The following is a 17,270-nucleotide window of genomic DNA, read 5'->3' as shown; positions in this document are numbered from 1 at the left end:
AATGGGAGTACAAGGCCTGCACTCGTCACGAGTGCGGCAACAGCTTCTCGCTGCAGACGCAAAGCAGCGCACCATTCTTCACGATCGGGGTGACGACTCCGAAGACGCAGTGTGTCCGGCCGTAATCAACGACACGTGTTCATGGCTCGGCTCGTATCCAGCAAATGAGTGTCAAGTGATTACAGGCATCTCTTGGCGGAACCCGCGGCACTCGTCATCTGATCACAGTCTACATAAGTGTATGAGCGGCGCGGGACCATTGGGCTCCGGTACCGACATGCAGGCAACGCGCTTACGGACTCTGTTTCTTCAGGTTGGTTTGTTTTACCGTTATAAACGAACAGGAAGATCCTGTAGATCGGTGCCGGGGTCAGTGTCTTTGGAGCTTTATTTGTTTCAAAATAACCACTTTGTGGGCATATATAGCACAGGCTGTTTTTGGAGCAAGGATACTGTTAGCAGGTGATGTAGAAGAAAATCCGGGTCCTCTGTCCGGGGAAGACGAACATGTGCTAATAAAAACAATACTCTGCTTATCTGAAAAACTGGAGGGACAAAGAAAAATTTCAGCCTGAATTGAGGCGCTAAAAACGGGACAGGATCAGATAAACGAAACAATTAGTAGCATCAAGACAAAACTTGAAGAACTTTAGGAGGGATCCAACAGCAACCAATGATGTAACCGCGGAGCTCCACGCTCAAAACATCCAATTTGTAGACGCCGTGCGAAATGTTATAATGAAACAGGATGACATAGAAAATCGCCTGCGTAGAAATAACCTCTTGTTCTTTGGGATACCGGATAGCGGAAAAGAAACTTGGGATGACTCCGAAGCAAAAGTTATTTAGTTATGCGCTTAAAAACTCTGCGTAACTGTAAATCCTTCCTCAATAGAAAGAGCCCATAGAATAGGTAAACACACGGCCGAAAACCACGCCCATTAATAGTAAAATTGGGCCTTTTTAAAGACAAACAAAGGGTCCTATCTGCTGCGCTGAAACCTAATGACACTAATATCTCAATTAGTGAAGACTACTCGAAGAATGTTCTCCAAGAACGGTCAAAACATTTAGTATATGTGCGAGGAAGCAACAGAAAATACACGCTTAGATACAACAAGCTGACAATTGATCGAAAAACCTATGCATATGATGCTACTGCTGATGTCGTTGGCGCAGTCACCCGATAGCATTTTACCAGTATCGAAACCAAATCCAGTAACCGTTCTTTTCATCAATTGACCGTCATAAATGTAAACTGCAAAAGCCTCAAAAACAAAATCGTCGAGTTTAATACAATGGTCAGCGTTGTTCAACCAGACACAATACTTGGAACCTAGTCTTGGTTGGATGCCGAGGTTTCGGACAGTGAAGTTTTTCGAAGTTGTTATATCTCTTATCGGAAAGACCGCAACACGCGTGGTGGCGGGGTATTTACTTTACTTTGCGATATACGTCAGAGCATGCCCCTTCAATGTGCTGACAATGCATCGGAATCTATTTGGTGCAGAATATTATTTTCGAATGGCAGCAGTCTGGTTGTGGGTACTTTTCATCGACTGCCAGGATCAAATAATATTGAGCCGTTGCTGGGTTGTCAAGATCACTGACTGCTGCATCACCAGAGACGATTCTGCTGGGTGGTGATTTTAAACTACCTGAAATCACTTGGCGAGACCACCGTCCGGTTGAAAATAACCGTTCCGGGATTAATGGTGTTCTTTATGAAATAGAAAATTTGACCTTTTTCAATTTGTAGATTTTCCTAGACGGTCTGGCCGCTCAGGCGGTAGTATACTTGATTTATTATTCAGCAACCGCAAGGACTTACTGAAGTAGGTTATAGCAACACCTGGGATTAGCGACCATGATGTGGTGGTAGGTGCGGTAGTATGTCAGAGCACAGTATTAAGCAGAGCACGACAAATAAAGGTGTTCTCGTACGATAGATGGTGACTATGACGCCATTAACAACGAGTTCAGCTCGTTTTTTCCACATTTCTCAGACCGCAGACACAATTTAAACTTGGAACAGTTATAGATGTTGTTCAAAGAGGAAGTTTTAACGTCAGTAAACCGATTTATCCCCTCAAAAATGGTTACAGCAAAGGGACGGAGTGGAAAACGATGGGTTACACGAGAACTACACACATTGATAAAAAGGAAAGATCGGTTGTATAAAAACTTCCGCTGAAGAAATCAGCCATCATTGCTGGCAAACGTAAATGTTCTAGGAGCCCAACTTAAGCAAGAAATAAAACAGGCAAAACACAAGTACTTAACGTCTCTCGCTGACAGAATCAAAACCAACCCAAAAGAAGTATGGCACAACATATTAACAAATAAAAAAGACTGTTAGCATTTCACCTCTTTCCGACAACGGTGTAATAATAAAAGAGGATAAGGGTAGAGCTGAAGGCTTTAATTCTCACTTTCATTCGGTCGTTTCGGGACAAAGCCCACTCATGTTTTCCCCTCCCTTTCCGCAACTTATAAATATGAATGATATTCAGATAACTGAGGCAGGGGCCAAATCGTTGCTCGCTAATCTGAATGCGCACTCTGCGCGTGGCCATGACGGCATACCAAATTAAGTTCTTAAAGGCTGCGCAGCCCATATCGCTCCTTTTCTGGTCGCACTGTTCACACTATCTTTTAGCTGCGCGACATTGCCCAGAGACCGGAAGATTGCGAACATCACACGCTTACATAAAACCGGTTGCAAAGATAAACCTTGCAACTACAGACCAGTTTCACTAACCTGCGTTTGCTGTAAGACATTAGAATTTATATATTCATATATTGATGTCTAATGAAGCACCTTCAAGACAATAAATTTTTCACGCCGTGGTAGCATGGGTTTCGGTCAGGTTTATCTTGTGTAACGCAACTTACTGAGCTTATTCACGCTATTGCTAAAGATGTGCAGATAGATGCTGTTTGCTTAGATTTACAAAAAGCTTTCGACGTTGTTCCGCACAATCTACTACTTTACAAGATGTCTTTTTTAGGCCTTCCGAAATATCTCCTTAGCTGGGTGCAAGACTACTTGAGCGATGGCCAGCAGCAAGGTGCTTGTTAATGGTGTTTCATCATCTCCTGTTAGTGTTTTATCTGGAGTCCCACAGGGCTCCGTATTTGCACGACTACTTTTTTTTATTATTTTTATCACTGATCTTCCTAACGGACGTAAATACACTGTGCGGTTCAACGCTGACGATTTCATCATATATCATCCTGTGAAATGTGCCGAAGACGTAGATACAGAAGACGTAGAAGACGTAGAAGACGCCGAAGACGTAGATAACAGAATTATCACTTGGTGTACAGAATGGCAGATGAAGTTAAACATTTCGAAATGCTATCACGTCCAATTTACGAGCAAGAAAAACAAAGTGGACTGTTCATTATCGTTGCAGAATCCTAAAATACAGATTAGAAAGGGTAAAATATCTTGGTGTGACCCTCACAGAAACATTAGACTGGACCACCCACATCAACGCAATAAGCTAGGCATATCGTCTTCAGCAAGATATATCATCTTGCTGAAGACACATCAGCAAGACATATCAGGAAGACATATCGTCTTTATTTCTTCCAGGGAAATTTTAAGGATGCCCCCAAACACTAAAAGAAACGCTTTATTTCACAAATATAAGACCAGTACTTGAATATGCATGCACAGCATGAGACCCCTCTACTGCAATATTACAAGAAAACCTAGAGAGAGTTCAAAAGCGAGCTGCTCGGTTTGTAACCAGCAATTATAATTTTAATGTCAGCAACTCACAAATTATAAACAGTCTTGGATGGAAGTCGTTGCATCAGAGAAAACTGCTAAGGTTGAAATTTCTACACAACATGTACAATAACCTACCCGGGTAATGCTTTGTATTTAAAACAGCCACACTATGTATCCGCACTCAGAGGTAATGCACGAACGATTACATAATTCCAGTGTCGCAATAATTTGTTCGAACATTCATTTTTTTCTAATATTATAAGTGACTAGAATAACCTCCGAAACGAAGTGTTTATTGCCAAGAATTTTGTTGAGGCTATAGAGCATGCCGTATAATTTTCTTTTCAGATTTTATTTGTCTCATGTATTGTTGTTCAAATAAGTGTTGCATTGTTATTTGTCTCACACTGACAAATTTATGTACAATATACTGTTCGAAATAACCCCCCTAAATCAATGCCCTACGGGCGCTGTAGGAACGCGCAATAAATAAATAAACAAATAATTAAATAAATACATAATAAAGAAAAAAAGGAGTTCGCATCGGCTGGTGTCATTATTGTGCATCGTTTTAGCCGAGTGGAGAACGATGTCTGCTATCCGACCGAGTCAGTCATTGCCACCTTCGCTGGTGGGTCTGTCCACGAGGGGCTAAAGGTGTGGCTCCTAATCTTTAGGGTTGAGCCTCTTTCAGCTCGTCAATTACAATGCCGAAAATTTTGGAGATACGGCCAGTGTCGGTGGCCGTAAGTCGTCCGGGAAGGCAACTTACACGCACTTGTGGAGGCAATCACCCCTTTGCTCTTGCTAGACTGATCAGGAAACTTGCTGCCTATGTGGATGCCTATGTGGAAATTCACCGCGCGTTATGGGCATTAACCACAGGAAATACCGCAAAAACAGAGTCTTCTAGCATGGCCCATCGGTTTGCAGTAACTGAAAGAAACCGGCTATGGTGCAACGAACCGAATAACGGAGTATTTTTTGCACGCGATTGACGCTGAATGGAAATCAAGACTTCCAAGACACCTCCCCCGTAGACTGGAGACATTATATCATCGCCTACGACTGAACTCGGCATAGACCAACTGTTACCTTTTTCGCCTCGCACTGACGACCAACCCGTACTGCTATAACTGTTCTTCAGTCGAAACCGTTGAACATATTTTATTAGAATGTCTGGCCTACTTGGCACCAATATCCCGTTTTTTTGAAGATATTGAACGCTTAGATCAAGGGCCGGTAATTTTGAACACCATCCTAGGACCATGGACTTGCCCCTCAAAGCAGCGTAAGGTCTAAAAGGTTTGCTTTCTTATTTGGAGGAAATTGGCCACATTTCAAAATTGTGAATTCTCTGACACAATCTACAACATAGTCCATCAACCCCGTCAAGACACGCCGGTCTCATTTTTTTGGTTTTTTTTCTGCCCACCTTTTTCTAGGCCTGTTTTCCTTACATCCCCGAACCCTAGCAGACAAGCATGTAGGCGATTGCAAACACCGTCAAAACTCTCTGCTTTTTTCAATAAAGAGCCTTCTCTCTCTCTCTCTCTCTCTCTCTCTCTCTCTCTCTCTCTCTCTCTCTCTCTCTCTCGGACTAGTCTAACTGTCCCGTTGGAGCCCAAGAGGTAAAGATCCTAGGGGTAATCAAAAAGCGCCGGTGCATGCGGAGTAAAGCAATGGCTGTAGTTAAAGATAGATCGTCAGGCTATGTCTCAGTTGTGGCCCGTGGCTCCACTACTGTGGACGCATTTCTTGTTAATGTGATCGCGTCGGCGATCGACAAAAGTCAGACCAAAATGATGGACAACTACTTGCATGCCATGGCGGAGCTCGTAACAGCTCATACAGATCACATTACTCAGTCTGTGTCCCCGTTGGGTGGCGTTTCTGTGCAAACCGATTTAGCATGTGGTTTCACTACTAAGGCTCTTGAGTCAGTCAACGAACAACCTTTGAATGCGGTTGATCCCGCTCAATTACTTACTTCAAGCCGTTTCGGCCAACCATCACCATTCCCTTCCCCTCCTGTGGACCCTCCGCCTCAGTCCCAATTCGGAGGTTCTCTTTCCTTCAAAGTGGTATCTGGCCTGCCCTCCTCTCGTCCGTCCTCGAATGTTCGCCATGCATCCAAAGCCGTAACTGGCTTGCCTGCCTCTCACTCACCATCTAACTTTAGTCCTGCTAACAAGGCTAAGGTCAATTCTGAGAACCACCCAGACGACATGGAGTGTCAATCGGTTGCGTGTAATACAACTGGAGCACCGATTTTGGGTGCACCTGATTCGTGCCCGAAACAAAAGACAAAGAAAGGACAAGCGAGTAAAAAAAACGGGTGTTATTTTGTAGACGGCTTGGCGGACATCAGTTCCCCATGTCTCTTCGGGTACTTCAATGGAATTGTCGTTCACTCTTCTCAGAGCTATCAGAGCTTCACTATATTGTCTCTAAAAACCGACGAGTCGTTATTTTGCTGGAGGAAACTTGGCTGGCTCCTGGTCCACCATTCAGAATCCGAAATTACCGAACGTTCCTTTTAGACCGTCCAGCTAAAGGAGGAGGGTTGCTAACTTTGTCTCCGTTCAATTTTGCCATAACGAACATCTTTTATTTCAATTAATGTCGTTGAATCTGAAATTCGGGCACCGACCTGCAGCCTTCAAGATTGCGTTGCATTTTCTCTTGTGAACGCGCACTTTCCGGGTGGAGTAAGTTCCACCTGTTCACTCGATGCTGTTCTGTCGGCGTGAGAAAAGCGAGTTGTTTTTTGTGGGCATTTCAATTCGCACCACGTATTGTGAGGTTTCCCCACAGATTCCTGTGGCAGGCGTCTTTGCGGCTGTATGCGAGAAAAGAATTTGAATTTTTTTAAATTCTGGATCTGCGGCATGGTTTCGCTGCCAGACAAGTTCTGTTAGTGATTTCAGCTTTTTCAAGACGGAAAATATATCTTCGTGGTCTACTTGAGACCACGCTACAAGAAGTGATCACATACCAATTGTATATACGTTTTTATGCCCTTCTAAGTCACCGCGAGCACATATAGTTCGGCATATCAATTTTTATCGCGTTCAAAAGGAAATGAAGACAGCACTTAGCTCTATTCTATCGGAAAACGAGAAACGAAGGCATCTCAAGTGTCATCAATCCGTTTTTGAACCTGTTAAAAAATCCCAATTTATTCTTTGTTTCTCAAAACGATGGCAGCTCCAGTCCATGGTGGAATCAGGAATGTGCTCGCGCGTATAGTCGGAGTGAAGCGGCTTGGTAGAAAGCTCTTAAAAATTAGTGCCCATCTAATTGGACCAGTCTCAAGTATGCGGCTGCCACATTTAGGCGGATTGTTTCTAAAGCAAAAGAATATTATAACACCGAAAAGTTTGTCTCTTTATCAAAGCTCACCAATTGACGAATGTTGCATAGATTCCTTTGTCCGAGAAAGGTCGTACAAGACCAGTATAACGGCAATCCAATTGTTCAGTTAACAAGTGAATTGTTCAGTCAACAAGTGCATCTACGGAAACATTGGAACGAATTGCGCAGGAACTGGAATTTCGTTTTTCTTCTGGGCCTGCATTTGTCTTTGTGTGTTAGTTTTCAAATGAGCGATTCATGCCTGGGACAAGGTCGGAATTACCTGATATTGTTTTGCAGCTGTCTGACTCTGCTCCAAGGTCAGATGGTATTACGGTGTAAATGCTGTAACTTCTGTTTAAAGAGTCTGCTAACCATTTGCGAAGCATATTCAACATGTCGTTAAAAATATCTGGTCACCTTCGGAATGGAAACTTGCTAAAATAGTAGCATTGTTGAAAAAAAAAAAATGCGCGCCAATCCACCCTGTAAAGGTGGTTGGAAAGCGAAGCTGTAAACGACACCCACAACGATTACCCATGCGACTTCACTTGAATTCAGACCCGTGGCACTACAACGAGTTAAACCAGAGACAAGTGAAATGCACTTAACAACACCCTTGACTACTTCGAAAAGATATTCTTTGCTAAGGTCAAATCAATACATGATCCATGAATGGTGGTTGGTTGAGTTTTTATGGTGAAGCACATGAGTGGAAACTTTTTTTTATAAATGAAACCAAGCTCAAATCGGTGTTTGAAGATCTCAATTCTCCTCCGTATGTGCCGCCGCCGACGGAGACGACGAGATCGGCGGCAGAGACGGAGAAGTGCGATGCCATGCGTTGGTGTAAGCTTCCTTTAATTTTTTGCTGACTCCTAGCGCATGCGCAAGGCGCGCACGTGGCTGCTACACGCGCCGTGGCCGGAGCGCACAACGGCGCGAGGAATCGTGTGACGCTATCACGGGGGTTAAACCCGCAGATGTGTTCGGTGAGTGCACAGTTTGTCACCCCCCCACCCCCCCAGTTTCCGCGTGGGCTCGTAGCTGAATCGGGAAGAAAACAGGCCCTCGCTCCGTTTCTGTATTCGTTCCAGGTTCGTTTCCTGGCGGTAACTTTTATTGGTTCGCCGGAGTTTTCTGTTGACACCAACGGTCGCGATAGAACTTTTGGGAGGTAGAGGTAAAAAGCTTCGCTTTAAAACAAAAGTTTGGGTTTCGTCCAAGACAATATTAGGCCGATTTTGTTCAATAGCAACCTTGCAAAGCTGGTTGAAAGGCTACTGCATGGTAGGCTTATGCGGTATATTAACAGTAATCATAATCTATGCACCGCCCAGATTGGCTTGAGACCTGAAAATTATACTTGGGAGGCCCACATCGACGTCGACAGCTGTATTAAACTAGCTCGTCGACTAAAACTTGCCAGTGCACTTGTAACCTTCCCTATAGCATAGGAGTACGACAGCTGGAGTACAGCACGTTGATGTCACACCTTCCATCTAGGGAGATCCCAGGGTACGTTTGCGCCTGGATTGGTGGGTTTTTGAAGGTAAGAACATTCTTTTGTTCTAAAGGTGGTTTCTCGACATCCCAGTATCAGCCATTTCTTGGAGTTTCTCAGGGATCAGTTTTTTCTCCTGTTATTTTTGATGTACTCCTGAGTTCTATTCCAAGGCAGGACTGTATATCTACTTATGTTTATGCCCATGATATTGCTTTTTCCTCGTCAGCGACATCCACGAGTTGTATCAGCGACTGCAGAACTATGTAGTTGTCCTGAATAATTGGCACATCACGCTACACCTTTCGTTAAACGTCAGAAAATGTGCTGTTATAGTATTTCCCTGCGGTAACCTTATAACATTAGGTCTAACATACCAGCTGCAATCCATCTCTCAGGTCACGGAAATTTAATATATTGGTACAATTTACGACGACCACCTCACATGGCATCCTCATATTTCGCACATTGCTGTCAAAGCTGAAAAAGCTGCTGGAGTGATGCGTAGGCTCCGTAATCATAAATACAGTATGCGTAGAGACGCCCTGTTAATGATATATCGTTGCTATGGTCACCCTGTATTAGAATTTGGTTGCGTTTTATTTTCCGGCTGCGCTAAGTACAAACTCCGTCCCCTACTTCTTTGCTTTACTTTTATTGGCTTTGCGTTTATGGTTTGGTTGGCAAAGTATGTAGCTAACTCTGTATTGTACCTTGAGGCGAGATTGCCTTTACTTCTGCATCAATTTAAATTGCTAACTATATTAACATTTCTAAAGCTGTTTGAATCTCCATTGAACAAGGCACAAACATTTTACAGCGAAGCTGTTAGCCTCTCGTCGGACGGAAAATTTCGTGTCTTAAACAGAAAACCCAGGCACGACCCAGCAGCTCTCGCCCAAGACGCCGAGCGCACGCGTAAGGTTAATCAGGCGTGCAGCTAAAGCTGAGTATTCGTCTTAACAGAACACAAAACAAGCATCGAAACCGTATGATGAATGATAACGCGCCCTCCCCCCCCCCCCCCCCATAAGTTCTGGCCAAGATTAGGTTTGCAGCTGCTTCTTCCCTTCCCTTCTCGGGGCATTTCGTTCATTCGTTCCTTATCAGCTTCGCGAGACCAGGTTAGTGTGGGTCCCTGGTCACGCAGGGATAATCTTCAATGAACTGGCAGACCAATTAGCCAATTTGACTGTTGATGGTCCTGTTGTCGTGAGTTGTCCAGTTGACAGTTTTCTTTCGGGGACGAGGTTCAGGACCCTTCAAATTAATCAGCAGGATGCGCTTCGCTCATGCTCCGATTATATTCACCTCTGTCACTTAGGGAAGCCTAAATTTTGCGAATCCCGTAAATGCGAGGTGGGAATCACCAAATTTCCACACAGAATCTCCTCAATGTATTTTCTGCAAGGCTCCGGAAATTATAGAACCTATTCTTTTATATTCCCGCAGCTTTTTCACAATGCAAAACCACGCGCCTTAAATACACGTTTAATCGGCTTAATGTGTTGTGCTCGCCTTTCATTCCTTTGTTGCGGCGACAGTCCGGCTGCCCTGCTAGACATTTTTCTCCATATGTGATTCTTTTCCCTGACTATTCTGTTAGATCCCAAGAGTTCTTTTTTCTTGTGTCAATCGTTTTTTATTAATTCATTGTTTTCGCTGAAATAAACCGGGTCACAGCCTAATCATTACAGGCAGCTTGTTGGCCAATCCCCCGCGTTGGTATGCGTCATCATTCAAGGGTCCAACTAACTATCTAGTAATAGAAAGTGTGGTAAAGTACATTTCACTTTTCTCTGCTTCACTCTTTGTGGAGCCACGTGTGAGAATTCAGGTGATGTGGCATTGGTAATCGCTGTGGGCGTGGTTTAGCGCTTCGCAGTCGAAACCCTTTGACAGCGTGGGTTGGAGCCAGAATTTTTGATATTTTTACAATTTTTTGCGGTTCCTGTGTTCACTTCATTGGGGATATATAAGCACCATTCAAAATTCAGTCTCGTAGGACATTATGAGCACGACTTTACTGGGACAGCCTTTAAAGACGTGCTCGAGGTTCTGCTTTAATTATCACATTAGTTTGTTTTCAGCTTACGTATCAAATTTCTCGTTATTAAAAAAATATTATTTTATTTAAATATTTAAGGTTTTGTGTTAATAAATAGCCTAATTAACTGAGCAACCACCATCTTTCGCTCAATCATCCCGCGTGAATTTATCGGCAGTTAGGGCAGAGTAATTCATCTATTTCCTTACACTTCTACTATAATTGTGCTAAGCGATTTTAATTTGCGGATTCACCAAATTTAATCACTGTTAAACGCCGATTATTACTTTCATTAGAAATATTTCGCTCACACCTTCACTGTCTGACTAATCCTGCTTTGTGTTATTTCACATTGTTTCCTCTCAATTCACTTCGATACATGCTTAGTGATCATGTGGTCTTAGGCTTCATGCCTCATAAATATACTTCTTAGAGGTCTTACACTTCAATTCACGTCGATTATTACAATTTTGCGTGCATTCCTCTCCATTTACTTTGTCCTCCTGCCTCAGTTCAATCAATATTATTCTTTTTCAGTTCTTGTTATGACATCAATTCATTCTAATTCATTTTAGTATAGGCTAAATAACTTACTGATGCGATTTATTTCTTCTTGATTCTTTTTTAACACACACTAATGACTCTTTATTTGCTTTCCAATCCATCATAATTTACGGGGAATTCATCTGAGCTAACTTTTGGTTCTGCTGATCCATTTTTGTTCAGCTCAATTCAGTTTGCTTGCTTGCTTCATAGGGCAAACCGCTTTAATCCAGTTTGAGTCAGTCAAATTCATTCATTTCCTTTTAATTCATATTTTTTGTATTGTATCGCACTTGACTCGGGTACATTTTAAACCACCTGGTTTCTGCTTCACTTTTTTCTGTCTTCATGCATTCATTAATTCCCTTCAAGTTAATTTCATTCCTCACAACTCCTATTGATTCCCGTTAATTTCCTATGTCTTCCTTCCTAATTAACACGGCCTCGTTTTTCATTCGCCTTCCCTTCTACGTATTATAATAAACCCAACCTGGACGAAATCCTTGCCCCATTTAATTTATTCTGACTCTTCTTAATTCACATTCACTCTTGTTGATTTGCCTTGTTTTAAAAGGACACTGAAGTGAATTTGTCAAGCTTGCGTTTTTCTAGCACTGCGTAGACTGGCTCAAATTAGCACACTTTTCATCGTTTATCCGGTTGACAAATCGGTAATTATTTTACAAAGCGCGAAAGAAAAACTACCATGCGCGGTTTGCGGCGGCCGCACCAACAAAGGCTGTGACGTTGGGAGGAGGGGGCACCGTGATTGGACGATACCCAAGGTTAGCAATCAAACAAGTTTCGTTTTTGTTTCGGTTCTGTAAAACCCAACCGATGGCGTTGTTGGATGAGCATTCTCAATATCTCAGTAATATCTCATCGTACCGCGCTTCTGCCATGTTGTCGGCTGTAAAATGCATAAGATAAGCCTCCCAGGACGGCTTGGAATCGTAGCATTCACTATCCGAGGCCTACGCAGTGCATGAACGCCCTCCGCGTCTCCGCAGACGCTCAAATGTCATGCGCTTTTCCCCCATATTTGGAGCTTGCCTCACTCATGCCTCTATCGTAAAAAGCGTGTTCGCACCAGGCCAAGGGTCCGTTCATTCTGGCCTGTGCCCACTGCCCGCAAGCAGTCGGTGCTTATGGCAACAGCACGCCAACGAGAACTCGCTAGCGCGCCAGTGCCAGCCTCCGCGTGTTCTGTGGACTAGTTCGTGGAGCAATGAATGTTGCGGCCCAAAAAAAGGTGAACTCAGTATAGAAAACAACGGCGGAAAACGAAAAAGTTAACTTATAAACGAAAAAGCACGTACCCGCGGGGATTCGAACTTGTGGCTAGCAAAACATTTGGAATCACATACCTAGCGCTCCAAACCACTCGGCCACAGGCGAGCGCGGCCGACATTGGAAATATACGGTATATAATGTATAACCAGTTTACACTTTTATTTAGTTTTAGTATTCCAAGCAGCTTAGGTGACTATTTGTTGTTTTGTGCTCGTGCAGTAAGCATCCCCCAAGTTTCCACAATATCTCACGTCTAGCAATTGCATTTCTTAGACGAAAAAGCGTTCGCAGACGCGTAGTGGTGCTACTGGCCGCTGTGCTTGTTCGCCCAGCGCAAGAAAGTGCTTCCCGCACACTAGGTTTACGCTGTATGGTAAAAATATCAGTTGATTTTATTTCCTTAGTACCTATATTGACTTCGCTGACTCTTCTCCCGCGTTCAAGAGGCCTTATATTTTCCTACTGGCGTGCCAGTCAGCGAAGCGTCGCATGTGCGCTTGTGCAGAGCTTGTGTGAAGCAACCTTGACTTGGAGCTAGATACAAAGTACAAACTAACCAAGTAAAGAAAGGCACATTCTTCCATTCACAAACGTGTCCTGGCTTCGTTTCAACTGAGCAAACGAATTGCGACGACCCGTCGGCGGCCGGCGGACGAAACGCTGGGCCGAGTGACTCTGTCTGAAGGCCGGGGAGCCGTGCAGTAGCGCAGCCAATTGCGACCTCGGCTCCTCCCGACGTCACACGAAAACCCCACAGAAAATGGGCGAGCGTAAAGGGAGGAGGACAGCATTTTCGAATTACTTTTTCTACTAAATAAAATCGCGCAAACGCGCCCAGAGTGGTCGAGACATGGCCTGGGGACTCCGGACTACAATTTGCGCTAGTAATCCCGCAATGTTTACATATCACTTCAGTGTCCCTTTAAGGATTTACTTGCAGCTGTCCTAATTCAATTTGGGTTCCTGTTTGTTCACTTTGCTAAATCTTAGTTCACGTTATTACACGTTCATTCATGAAATGGCGCAGCCTAATTTATTTTGATTTAATATATCTCACTGACTCTACTTGATTCCGACAGATTCCTCTCCATTTGGTTTGTTTCCGTAATTCAGTGCGGTCAATCTGAATTCAGTTTAGTGCATTTTAATTCATTTCATCTAACTTATATCACTCATTTATTACATTTACATTGATTCCTCCCGATTTCATTTGCTTTCTATTCCTTCGTAATTTTCTTGGGTGAGTTTAGTAAACCGCGATATCTGTCAATGAAGTTTCATTCATATATTCACTTTGATTTACCTTAATTCACTCAGTCATCCACTTTGTTTAATTTATTTTCTGTTTAACTCACATTGATTTCCGTCATTTTCCTTGTCTGCCTAATTCACTATTGATCCTTTTATGTCACTTTCATTCCCCTTCGTTCACAAATATTGCTCCTCATTCGGTTTTTCATCACCCTCAAATAGAAGTGTCATCCCCTCACACCCAATTTTTCTCTGGATCGGTATAACTGCCTTTAATTCCCTGGGGGCGACCAGGAGCTTTTTATACGACACCTGTCGACTGCCGGTTTTCGCTCAAGCACTATGAAGGTCGACGGTATGATAAGACAAACTTTCGCCCTGTCTAGGTTTATCCTAAATATATTGTTCAATTTTTCAGAATTAGTCAGAACATTATTCAATTTTATCAGATAATGAAGTTATAAAGGCAAAAATGTCGGCAAAAATCCCTCTATGGGCAAAAATACGCAACATTATCGCGCACAAGTATCCGCTGAAACTTCGTTCCTTACGCTTATTGACCTCAAACCACGATAAAAGCTGTTATGGGCCTCATGCACTGCAGTTTCAAATAAACACGTGGCGCCGCCTGGTAGCGGCGGTGAAAGTTTTTTTAAAGAAAGGAATAAACAGATACAAGAGTTCGCTAAGGAGCTCCATTAGGAGAACACCTAGAAAATTAGCACACAACGCATCACTGCTTTTTATTACGTTCACAGTTGTATCAATATAAATATTCCACCTACGAGTTGTGCGGGAATTATTGCTAAAATATTTTAGAAAACACTACTTCTCCAATAAAAGCAGAGGACAGTATTAGTCGTGGAACTAAGCACCTGCCTCATAAAAATACCAGAATAAAATAAAACAAGGTGGATAGAAGCAATTTGTTCTATTCCAACGGTTCTTTGTGCAACACCGCTACAGAAGAGAGCATTAACGAATGGTTTCGCTGACTTTTTCCTCCACTACGCCAAATCATAGTGTAGCAGTACAAAGGGCCCGCAACGAGACGTTGTACCATCAATGCCAGAGTACACATCCAGCGTCTCATCAACGACACGGCGAGCGACGAGTCGCCGATTTTGCCACCGGAGGGCCCCATCATGGCCCCCTGCTCCGATTCCTTCGAGAATCCGGGGTGTATATGTACATTTAATTTCCCCTTATGCTAAATTGTAAACTTCCGCAGAAAAAATCCCCCCTTAGGAGAAAGATCTTATCCGCAGCCCCAAACCCATGTCGACGGTCAGCAGGAAGGACCACCACAGAGAAGAGCACGCCTCAGCCGCGGCGCTAGCGGACCTGCAAGGAGGTGGAATATTCGTGGACGCCCCCGTCGATGCGACCACCCACCGCCTTACCGTTGCTTGTGCAGATGGGCCAGCGCGGGCGAGACGGACGTTTCAGTTTAACACCACGCCCAGCACAATGCTATAGGAGCTGGGGCGCTTTTTCTCGCTGCGAATCACATCTAAGAGCGCTACCAAGAGGAGGACCACCGAGGAACGATAGTTTAGCATACATACTGACAGTAGAGAGGCGGTAGCAAGATTCGGTGGCACCCCAGTCATTGGCTCCACAAGTCGCCCCATGAAGACAATTGCGAAGGGACTTCGAACAACGAAATACATCATCCTGCGGGGTAGACTGGGTGCCGGGACACGCGGGTGGCGTCGGGAACGAGGCCGCAGAGGCGTGGGCGAGAGACGAAGCAAGTACCTTCTCCGACCCATCACACCCTGTTCCTCTAGCAGGGCACAACCCAGATCCTGCGAACGACAGAGACGCTGCCGAAAAAGACAGCCGGGCGAAGCTCCGCGCCGCTACAACCTATGACCAACGACCACTGCCAGGAGGACTTCTGAGGTGGGCCCAAGTCCTGGTACAGAAAAAAAGTCTGGGCGGCTCCTACGGAGAACGTGGTCGCAAAGTGCCGGGCATACGTTATTCGAGGATGAAGACATCTGAGAGAACCCCCCGATAACTCCAGGAAGACGACCATCGCGACCTGCTCCTCGTGTCACACGGCAACGCGGCCCACAATCAGCAGATGTCGTGTAAGTGCTCCGGGCTCGCGGTGGAGAGAAGACCCGTCTTCCGCCGAACCTCAAGACCGTCCAGGAGAGGGCATTACCTCCTCTTGGCCGGACTCACCAAAAAGGGTCTGTCATGTTCCTGTGGACGTTTGCAAATACGACGAAAAAGTTTGTTTACATTTTGTTCTTTTTAAAGCACCTTTTCACATTCTCTACTAAGTTTTGCGCGAAGAGTAACGGTCCCTTTTAGTTTTGTGCGTTCGGGAGTACGTAGTCTGCTTCGAGCCTTCACGCGCGCGCACAGACAGAAGCAGACTTGGCGGACACCTCGGCGTTGACGTGGGAGCCGAGAGAAAGGAAAAAGAAGTGCGGTAGGAAAAATTCTTACCGACCAAATATTGCGTAAATTGCATATTAACTCGTACTTTAACGCTGCCGAAAAGCTGCCTGAGATCAGGCTTTACTCATTTCCCGCTAAGTCTTATTAAGAAGCAAACAGGAGGCTTTGGATCAACGCGGTGCGCCGCGCAAGGTAAGAATTTTGTAGCTTCTTGCTCTGAAATTGTTACTATTTTTTTCAGCAATGGCGCCCTGTGGGAGCCGACACAACAGATCTGTGATCTGTATGACGTACTTGTTAGAAACAAAAAAAAGCTCCATTGAGCTACACCCGGCCCACGTACCAACAATTTTCACCCCACGCTCTGCAAGTCCCTAGGGAGGGGGGGTTTTGCCTGCTAACAAGCTGGAAAGGTATGAAAGGTAAGCATATCTTTGTGACTAATTAACATATGGCCAAGTGCGCACCAGCCCCTGCTTTGCATCAAGATAACGTCCATCAAATAATTCCTTTCCGCTGTCCAATCTTTTCAATATGTTTTGCGAGCTTGAAATTGCATACGCTTTAACTTACACAGCACTTATTTCCTCTCGTCATTATTCAGGAAAGTTCGCAGGGGCTTGTTCAAACAACTGGCAGCGTCGTCCCAAGGGCCACGCGCTGCTGCTCCATTCGACTACGCATCGCCCCATGCAGGGGATGCAGTTCAGCGCCATCACCGCCATCGACGACAAGATCAGGGAAGTAGTCTTTGATGCCTATGTTGATAGGTTGCAGAAGCGCATCGACGCTGAAGGTGGTCATTTCGAAAGATGAGGACTTGAGCACTTCGTTTTTTCATTTACATTGAAGACTGCGTGAACCGCTGAAATGATAACATTCCGAGCGATGGCGTGAATTGCCGGAAAAAAGGTCCTTGTTAGGGCCAACAAATGCTGCGTAGAATGAACTTGTTCGAGACCCATGTCCTCTCTCTAATTCTTAACGTAGCAAAATTTAAAGAAAGGGCAGCGTGACTGAAAAATTATAACGGACACGCTGATCACATTTTTCATACGATGTGAAAGCAGGTGAGGAAGCAAATCCAACATTTATTAGCAACGATGAACCGTTGG

General features: G+C 44.4%; 1 pseudogene; it reads left to right on the top strand.

Moving 5' to 3' along the window:
- The first annotated feature begins 241 nt into the window (after nt 1–241).
- On the top strand, nt 242–16,971 carry LOC144144109 (uncharacterized; annotated as a pseudogene).
- Nucleotides 16,972–17,270: the final 299 nt, after the last annotated feature.

This window comes from Haemaphysalis longicornis, unplaced genomic scaffold, assembly GCF_048455015.1.
Source record: "Haemaphysalis longicornis isolate Haplotype H1 unplaced genomic scaffold, Haemaphysalis longicornis Haplotype H1 scaffold_62, whole genome shotgun sequence".
Lineage (NCBI taxonomy): Eukaryota > Metazoa > Arthropoda > Arachnida > Ixodida > Ixodidae > Haemaphysalis > Haemaphysalis longicornis.
The sequence above is the reverse complement of the archived record's forward strand: the minus strand, read 5'-3'. Positions and strand labels throughout refer to the sequence as shown.